This window comes from Chelonia mydas, chromosome 2, assembly GCF_015237465.2.
Source record: "Chelonia mydas isolate rCheMyd1 chromosome 2, rCheMyd1.pri.v2, whole genome shotgun sequence".
NCBI lineage: Eukaryota > Metazoa > Chordata > Testudines > Cheloniidae > Chelonia > Chelonia mydas.
This window is the reverse complement of record NC_057850.1, coordinates 17,846,001-17,853,952: the sequence shown is the minus strand read 5'-3', so window position 1 is coordinate 17,853,952 and position 7,952 is coordinate 17,846,001.

Here is a 7,952-nt window from a genome sequence, read left to right as displayed (position 1 = left end):
ATATATATGGTTGGGGATTATGTTTTTCAATATGCATTATTTTGCATTTATCAACATTGAATTTCATCTGCCATTTTGTTGCCAGTTACCCAGTTTTGGGAGATCCCTTTGTAACTCTTCACAGTCTGCTTTGGATTTAACTATCTTGATTAGTTTTGTATCATCTGCAAATTTTGTCACCTCACTGTTTACCCCCTTTTCCAGATCATTTATGAATATGTTGACTAGGACTGGTCCCTGTACAGACCCCTGGGGGACCCCAATATTTACCTCTCTCCATTCTGAAAACTGACCATTTATTCCTACCCTTTGTTTCCTATCTTTTAACCAGTTACTGATCCATGAGAGAATGTTCCCACTTATCCCATGACAGCTTTCTTTGCTTCGAAGTGCACTATGTCCACTGGATCACCCATACACTAAAACAAAACATACACTAAACTAATCCTAATGAATAACACTAACATAACTATTTACATAAAGGAAGATAATGTCCCTGTAAAGGGAGAAACTTGCAGTAGCAAGCTGATGAACTCTAACTACTGATCATGGGTGGTAAGAAGGAACTGTGGGGACGTCTGGGGTGGCTCTGCCCTTTATACCATTATGCAGCAGCATGAGGTGGCTGCAGGTGCATCCGCTGCCCCAATGGGTACCACTAAGGAAAAAATCTCCAACTCTGGTGCATTTGGGGCAAACCCAACTTAAGTGGAATTGACTTGTGCAGTCACTCAAATAAGAACAGTCAATGCTCCTTAGCCAGTCACTTTCCATCTCTCACCCCCATCCACCTCCAAAAACAGAAATGCCCCCCAAACACAATCCCTCTCTATCCCAGTTCTTCTTCCCTCCCCTCAGGACCAACAGTATCGTTAGTAAGCCTCCCCTATTTCTCCAGGTTCACGGTAGGGATAGTAGGCGAAATTGAGATGCAACTATGCTGTAAGAAGCTTGGGGCCAGGTATGAAAAATCATTGGTATCATACCTACAAACTACTCATTTGAAACCCCAGATATGTAAGTAAATCAGGAAATGTCTAGGAAGATGTGATCAGGTTTATCTCCTTTTATTTCTTTATGGCTTGTGGACTACTCCGTGCTAACCCCAGATGCTTTTGTTTTGCTTATAACCTTTAAGCTGGACCTCAAGAAATTATTCTTAGTGCTTAATAATTGTAGTTGCTCTTTTTAAATCAATCAATAGCCTAAGTTCCCAAATGTATTTTCTTCCTTTTGTTTTTTAATAAAATGTACCATTTTTAAAGAACAGAATTGAATATTTGTGTCCTAAGAGGTTTGTGCAGAAGTTGTTTAATTAGCTGGTGGCAACAGCTGATTTCCTGTGTTTTTCTTTCTCAGCTCTTCCCCCAAGGTGGGATGAAGGGGCTTGTGGATACCTCACAGAAAGGAATTCCCAAGTGCGCCTTCTTGGGTTCTCAGAAGGGTTTTGCACTTGGGTGGTGGCAGCATTTACCAATCCAAGGTCAGAAAAGCTGTAACCTTGGGAGTTTAAGACAAACCTGGAGTGGCCAGTATTATTTTTTAGGTTTCAGAGTAACAGCCGTGTTAGTCTGTATTTGCAAAAAGAAAAGGAGTACCTGTGGCACCTTAGAGACTAACCCATTTATTTGAGCATAAGCTTTCGTGAGCTACAGCTCACTTCATCCTTTTTTATTATTTTTTAGAGTCCTTGTGGGCCCCCACCTTCTGCGCTGGAAGTGCCGGAGTGGGGAATCAGCCTTGACAGGGGGACTTCCCGGAAGTGGTGACATCCCTCGGCGTATGGGGGGGGGGCATGACCAGGGGGCTCTCCATGCTGCCTCTTCCTGCAGGCACCACTCCCGCAGCTCTCATTGGCCACAGTTCCCAGCCAATGGGAGCTGCAGAGCCGGAGCTCGGGGAAGAGGAAGCATGCAGAGCTGTGTGGCCATGTCTCCGCCTAGGAGTTGAGGGATGTTGCCACTTCTGGGGAGGTGTGGAGCCAGGTAGGGAGCCTGCCAGCCCTGCCAACCCCCACCCCCAACACCAGTGCAGGACCCGGGCCGCACACCACCGCCCCCACCCCCAGAAGCTGCGTGATCCTCTGGGCAACCCCGCAGGCACCAGCGGCCCCCCTGCCTGGGCTGCCCCCCCCCCAAGCATCCACAGCACCCTTGGGCCTCCCCCCCCATGAAGATTTTGTCAGGGGTATATAGTACAAGTCATAGACAGGTCACAAGCTGTGAATTTTTGTTTACTGCCCGTGACCTGTCCATGACTTTTACTAAAAATACCCGTGACTAAAACGTAGCCTTAGGTATCACTGACAGGCAAAAATCATTGTTAAGGTAGAGTTAGGCTGTCACAGGTAAATATCAGAACAGCATGAAAAGTATCTTTTGACTTCAAGTGTGATTCTACTCTGAAGAGTAACTCTGCAGGAATGTCACTGTGGAGTTTTGTGCTCATTGTTTCTCCGTGCCTTAAGATCAAACATGCACCTTTGACAAATAAAGAGATTTTTCTTCCCTAGCTGCCAGTCCTGGAAACTCAACATGAGATGTAATAGTCAAGTTGCGTTCTTTCCTTCTCACACATCACCACCACTGACACAGGGCTCTGCAGGCCATATCAGACCAGGTGCAACCCTTTGGGTGTTATTCTCAGGGCCCTGCTTTGCTCAGTCACTTCTGCCAAGTCGGCGTCATGTGCTAGCCGATCAGAATGATAGTGCTTTGCACTCCCTTTGAACTGGTTTAAATGACAACCCAAGGTGGAAAGCAGCAGGGAATCAGGCTCATTTCTTCAAAAGATGTCCTAAGTGACACCTGTGCTTTCCACTGCCTTAAACACACAGGGGACAGGTCTGTGGCATAAGAAGGTGGCATTTTTTACACACTCACTTTTCAGAGCAGTCTCACACTTCTAAAAATGGCTTTTTAGATTCACTTCAAATTTTACACAAAAACCTCTCCTCTGGTCAGAGACTAAAACACCTGAAATGTCAGTCTGAAAAGAGTTATTTCTCTCTTGCTTTTTGATCAAAGTTGGGGCAGAGAAGTGGAAAGGAGGTTCAAAATCAGGTTTAGATTGACATCTGTTTACGCTTATTATGGAAATTGCCTCCATAATCAAGCTCCTTCTTTTGCTCTTCTACTTTTTTTTTTATTTTGGATGGGCCATGAGCCATGCCAAAAAATACCATGCCAGCTCCTATTTCTATGCTTTATTAGGTCTCAGTTGACATGACTAGACTGAGGGATATATTCACAACTCTCATCTCCTCCTCTGGAGTGACTCATTCCCTCCTCTCCTTTATAGAATCAAAACCATACAGGAATAAGGAAGAATTATTTTACCCTCTATATAGCCAGAGAATGGGGTAAGAAGGCCAACACATGGGAGTGTCTGTATCAGAACAGTGGTTTTCACCCTGCATTCCGTGGACCCCGGGGGGTTTGTAGACTATGTCTAAGATTTCCAAAGGGGTCTGCATCTCTATTCAACATTTTTTAGGGGTCCACAATTGAAAAAATGTTGAAAACCACGGTATTAAAAAATTTGTGGTGGTGTAAATAAACTGATTCTGTTACAGCCATCTAGCCAACCCCAGTTCAGATGTATTTAAATGGGTTTAAACCATGATTTTACTGATCGATCTTAATTCAGTACACGAAAGGATTCAGTACATTAGAAGTTTAGTGTGGTGAAACAAAGGGTAACTAACTAAACTGATGTGTAGACTCTGTGATACATATATTTGGTAACCGTGATTAGAATTTTTAGTAAAAGATGTTAATTATTGCACACAGGGCTAATATCTTATAGATAACTTTTCCAGTGGTTAATTATACTCACTGTTAAAAATTTGGATCTTATTTCCAGGTTGATTTTGCATAATAAAATTAATACCTAGCTCTCTTCATCAGTAGATCTCAAAGTACTTTACAAAGGAGGGCATCATCATTATCATCACCCCCATTTTACAGATGGGGAAACTGAGGCACAGAGTAGTGAAGCAACTTGCTCAAGGTCCCCCAGCAAACAGGTGACCAAAATCAGCATAGAATCCAGGTCTACTGAGTCCCAGTCCAGCAGTCTAGTCACTAGGCTCCACCAGCACCAATTTTCTTTAATTCCCATTTTTCCTGTTCAAATGATTAAAGTCTGAGACAGCAGCATGTTTCCCACCTTACCATTCCCCACACCCGTCTGATTCTATGGCTAGCATATTCTTGGATAAGGAAAATCTAATAAATTAAAAAAACATCTGGGCCTGCCTTTCTTCTTATTTACAGCAGTGTAAATCAGGAGTAACTCCACTGATGTTAAATGGACCAACTCCTCAGTTGTAAATCAGCAAAAGCTCTATTGATTTCAATTGAGTTATATTGGGATAAAGTTGGTGTAAATGACAGAAGAGTCAGGCCCATGTGCTTATTGCATTGTTGCATGTTGATTTCTGGTAGACAACCATTTGAAGCCAGCCAGTCTTTGAGTATCTTACTGCCAGCTCAGAATCTGATGGAAATAAGAAATGTGTATTTTCTGTCTTTAATGAATGGAAGCCCTTTAATACAGGGGCCACTCAGCTCTAGTTGAAAGCTTTAGGATGTGTCGGGCATATATGCTGAGACAGTAGGAATTACTCTACTCCATGTAGAATGGTTTTCTGTCACTTTATCAGTCTGAGTTGGTTTCTGAAGTCAGGCCCACAGGGGAAGAGGTGCTGCACTGAGAGATGAAATCCAAAATCAAAGGGAAGACAAACATCTGTGTACGTTCTGTGGGGATTGGACTTGTATGTGCATGTGCCATATGTGTGTCCGTGGGTGGGTAAGGTGGAGGTTTGAGATATGGCGAAGGCAGCTGAATCCAGACTAAACTGTTCTTATTAGAACAACATGGTTAAGTGCTTTTCTTTATTTACTATTTAAAGTGTATTTCTGTTCTGAAAAATGAATGTAAAAATGGCACCTCTTTATGTCAGTGTTCTGCTCCCCGGGCATAGTCAGTCAGATCTGCTGACTTTAGTAATACAAATAAGTTTAACTGATTTTTATTCTTACTAGCCCAGAAGAACAAAACAACAGAGAGAGAGAGTGAGAGCTAGGTACTATCCTATCTTTTGTATCATCAACAGAATTGTTTGCTAAGTTGCAATCATAGATACCAGTGTAAACTCATGAAGGAAACAAAGTTGCAGAGTTGCAGGATCTGAAGACACTAGTATTGCATGGGTGTAACTAGATACCCAATTTGGCCTGTAGGACCTCTATTTCTGTTGCCCCACTGGGTTGGATTGCCAACTTTCTAATTTCTGAAAACTGGACCCTCCCTTCCCTGCCTTTTCCCCCAAGGCCTTGTCTTCTGCTCCGTCTCTTTCCCCAGGTCCTGTCCCTACTCTGCCTCTTCCCTTGAGGCCTTGTACCCTGCTCGGTCCTCTTCCCCTCCTCCCACCGTCACTCGCTGCTCCCCCCTCCCCCTTCCTCCTCGCTGTATCCTCTCTCCCTCCCCCCTTTCCCCGCTGGGCTCTCTTTGCTCCAAGGCTGGGATGGGTGCTATACCTGGATGCAGAGCCTGCTGCCTGTCTGCCCATGAGATACAGGTAGGAGGTGGCCTCAACTGAGCAGGAGCTGGCAGGGGTTGATGACGTGGCACTGCCCACCCCCAGCCCATGGTAACCAGACTTTTGGTGGACACTGCCAGGTACCCTTTTTGACTGGACTTTCTGGTTAAAAAGCAGGCACCTGGTGACCCTTACTTGTGGGAGGTGGCTAGAAACCAGCTTGAATCTCAAATCCTGGTTAAGTTTGCAGGGTTGGTGAAAACATGTTCTGTATGCTAGGATTACACCATCTTTCCATTGACTTTAGTGGGGCTCAGGATTTCATCCTGAGGGTCCAATAAATCAGCCTCACTGGAATTTAATATAGGTAAAATGTGAGGTCTCGGTATGTTGACATTATATGTTTACATCTCTTCAGCAACAAAGAGAAGGAAATCACCAGCTTGAAAAGCTTGTTCCTTTAAATACTGCCCTCAGGAAGGGAGACATTAACAATAGGAAACACAGAGATGTAGGGTTGGCAGGCACCTTACAGAATGCCCCCTCATTACTGCCTTGCGGCACCCACACTACTGATGTCTTGTGTCTCTTGTGAGCCCATGCCAAATGGTTAACTTGTTCAGTGGGGATGATTCACCTAAACCTTAAGCAAAATAAAACTCACCTGCAAAAGCTTCTTTAAAATGCTTGTTGGTTTTGAGGGTACACCTTACACATAGCAGAGCATACAGTAATGCAGCTGAGCAGCCAGAAAGGTTTGTGCTCCAGGGGCAAATCTGTCAGTGGTGCAACCTCCTGGAAGTTAAGGGAATTACTACAGAGTTGAATTTGGCTTGAGGACCAGTCTATTTCCTCGTTGGGGAGAACCGCGTTGCTTGTATCCTAATCTAATTTAGTTTACTGGAGGTCCACTTCTGAGCACTTAGAAGGCGAAAGCGCAGCGGATAACTCAGATGTTGAATACTGTTTCCAGAATTCTGGAAAGCAACTGAGTTCAAGCCACCCTTCGAAGTATTTCTCAGTGATTGCTCTAGTGTGCTCTGTTTTAACTCCTGTCCAAACACATTAAACATCTTGGCTGCAAGAGTGCACCTAGGCTGTTACTCAGAATCGTTGGTCTCCGGTTTGGAAGGTCAGGTGTCAATCAAAACTGTGTCTGAGCTCAATGCCATTATGTCTGTTTTTCCTCCCTCTAGATAAGAGAGTGCGTCTATTCACAACTCAAAAGGCTGCTCGTTCTAATGCCTTACATTTCAAAGAAGCATCTGCCTCTGAAACAATATGTGCTGTAAACTTCCTAGCAGAGGAGAAAATCTTGCATTAGTTGTCTTCTCCTTAGTTGCTGGCTGTTAACCCAATCTGTAAGAACATTGGGCTAGTCTGCAGTGGTTTGTAAGCCCAAATGCTATTTCCCATCTCAGGTATTAATTTCAGCAAGTCACTAGTTTCCTATCTTTACTACTATTTGCCTCAATATTTAATTTCCATAAGGTCCGTGGTCCTGGGTCACCTCTCATTTATCCCAGCATAAATCAGAAGTGACTCTACTGAAATTGGCCAGATCCTCAACTGCTGTAAATCAAGGTAATTCCATTGCCCTTAATCTGAGTATTTTGCCCAGCAGAGTATGTGAGACAAGGACTAGGCCCTTGTTTTTTTTCCTGTTCTCTGTGATCTGGCACAAGGGTCCTAGCCCCAAAGTCCCTGGTCTTCTGGCCAGGTGACTTTCATCCTTGCACCAGCATTGCTTGCTGCTGTCCACACTTCTCTCACTGTGATTCTCTCAACACTTTCTCCTCAACTTGTGATCTTAGTAGGAGTGATGTAGCCAGTCAAACGGGCCCCAGTGCTGGTCCCAGTTTTAAACAGAGCAGATGGAAACTGTGGGCCTTCATTAAACGAAAGAATAGAACTGTGTGTGTTGAGAACAGGTGACTAAAAGGAAAAACATCAGTTCTCTTACTCATTGTCTATGACACTTAAGGCATGTCATTTAACTTTTCTTTGCTTCAGGAATAAGACACTCCTTGTGGCACATTGTGATGCTTAATAAATTTCTCCGGAAGTGCTTTGAGATCCTCTGCTGAAACACACTATGGACTACATTCTGCCATCCTGATTTACGTTCCTTGTGGAGTGAGGTACCATTTGTCCTGAGTCAGAACAGCAGAATACAGCCCTAGGGAAGTGCAGTTATAACGTGGACTTTGTCATGTGTTTATTTAAAGGCAGCAATCTCCCAAAGTAGCTTAAAGACAGACTGTGGCATTTTCAAAGCAGAATGCTGATTGCACAGCCATAAATCCCCGGGAATAATGGGATTTGTGTGGGGGAGGTGTCTAATTCCTTGCATAATAAACAGATTTATGAATGACAGATGTGGATAAATAATGAATGCTTCTAA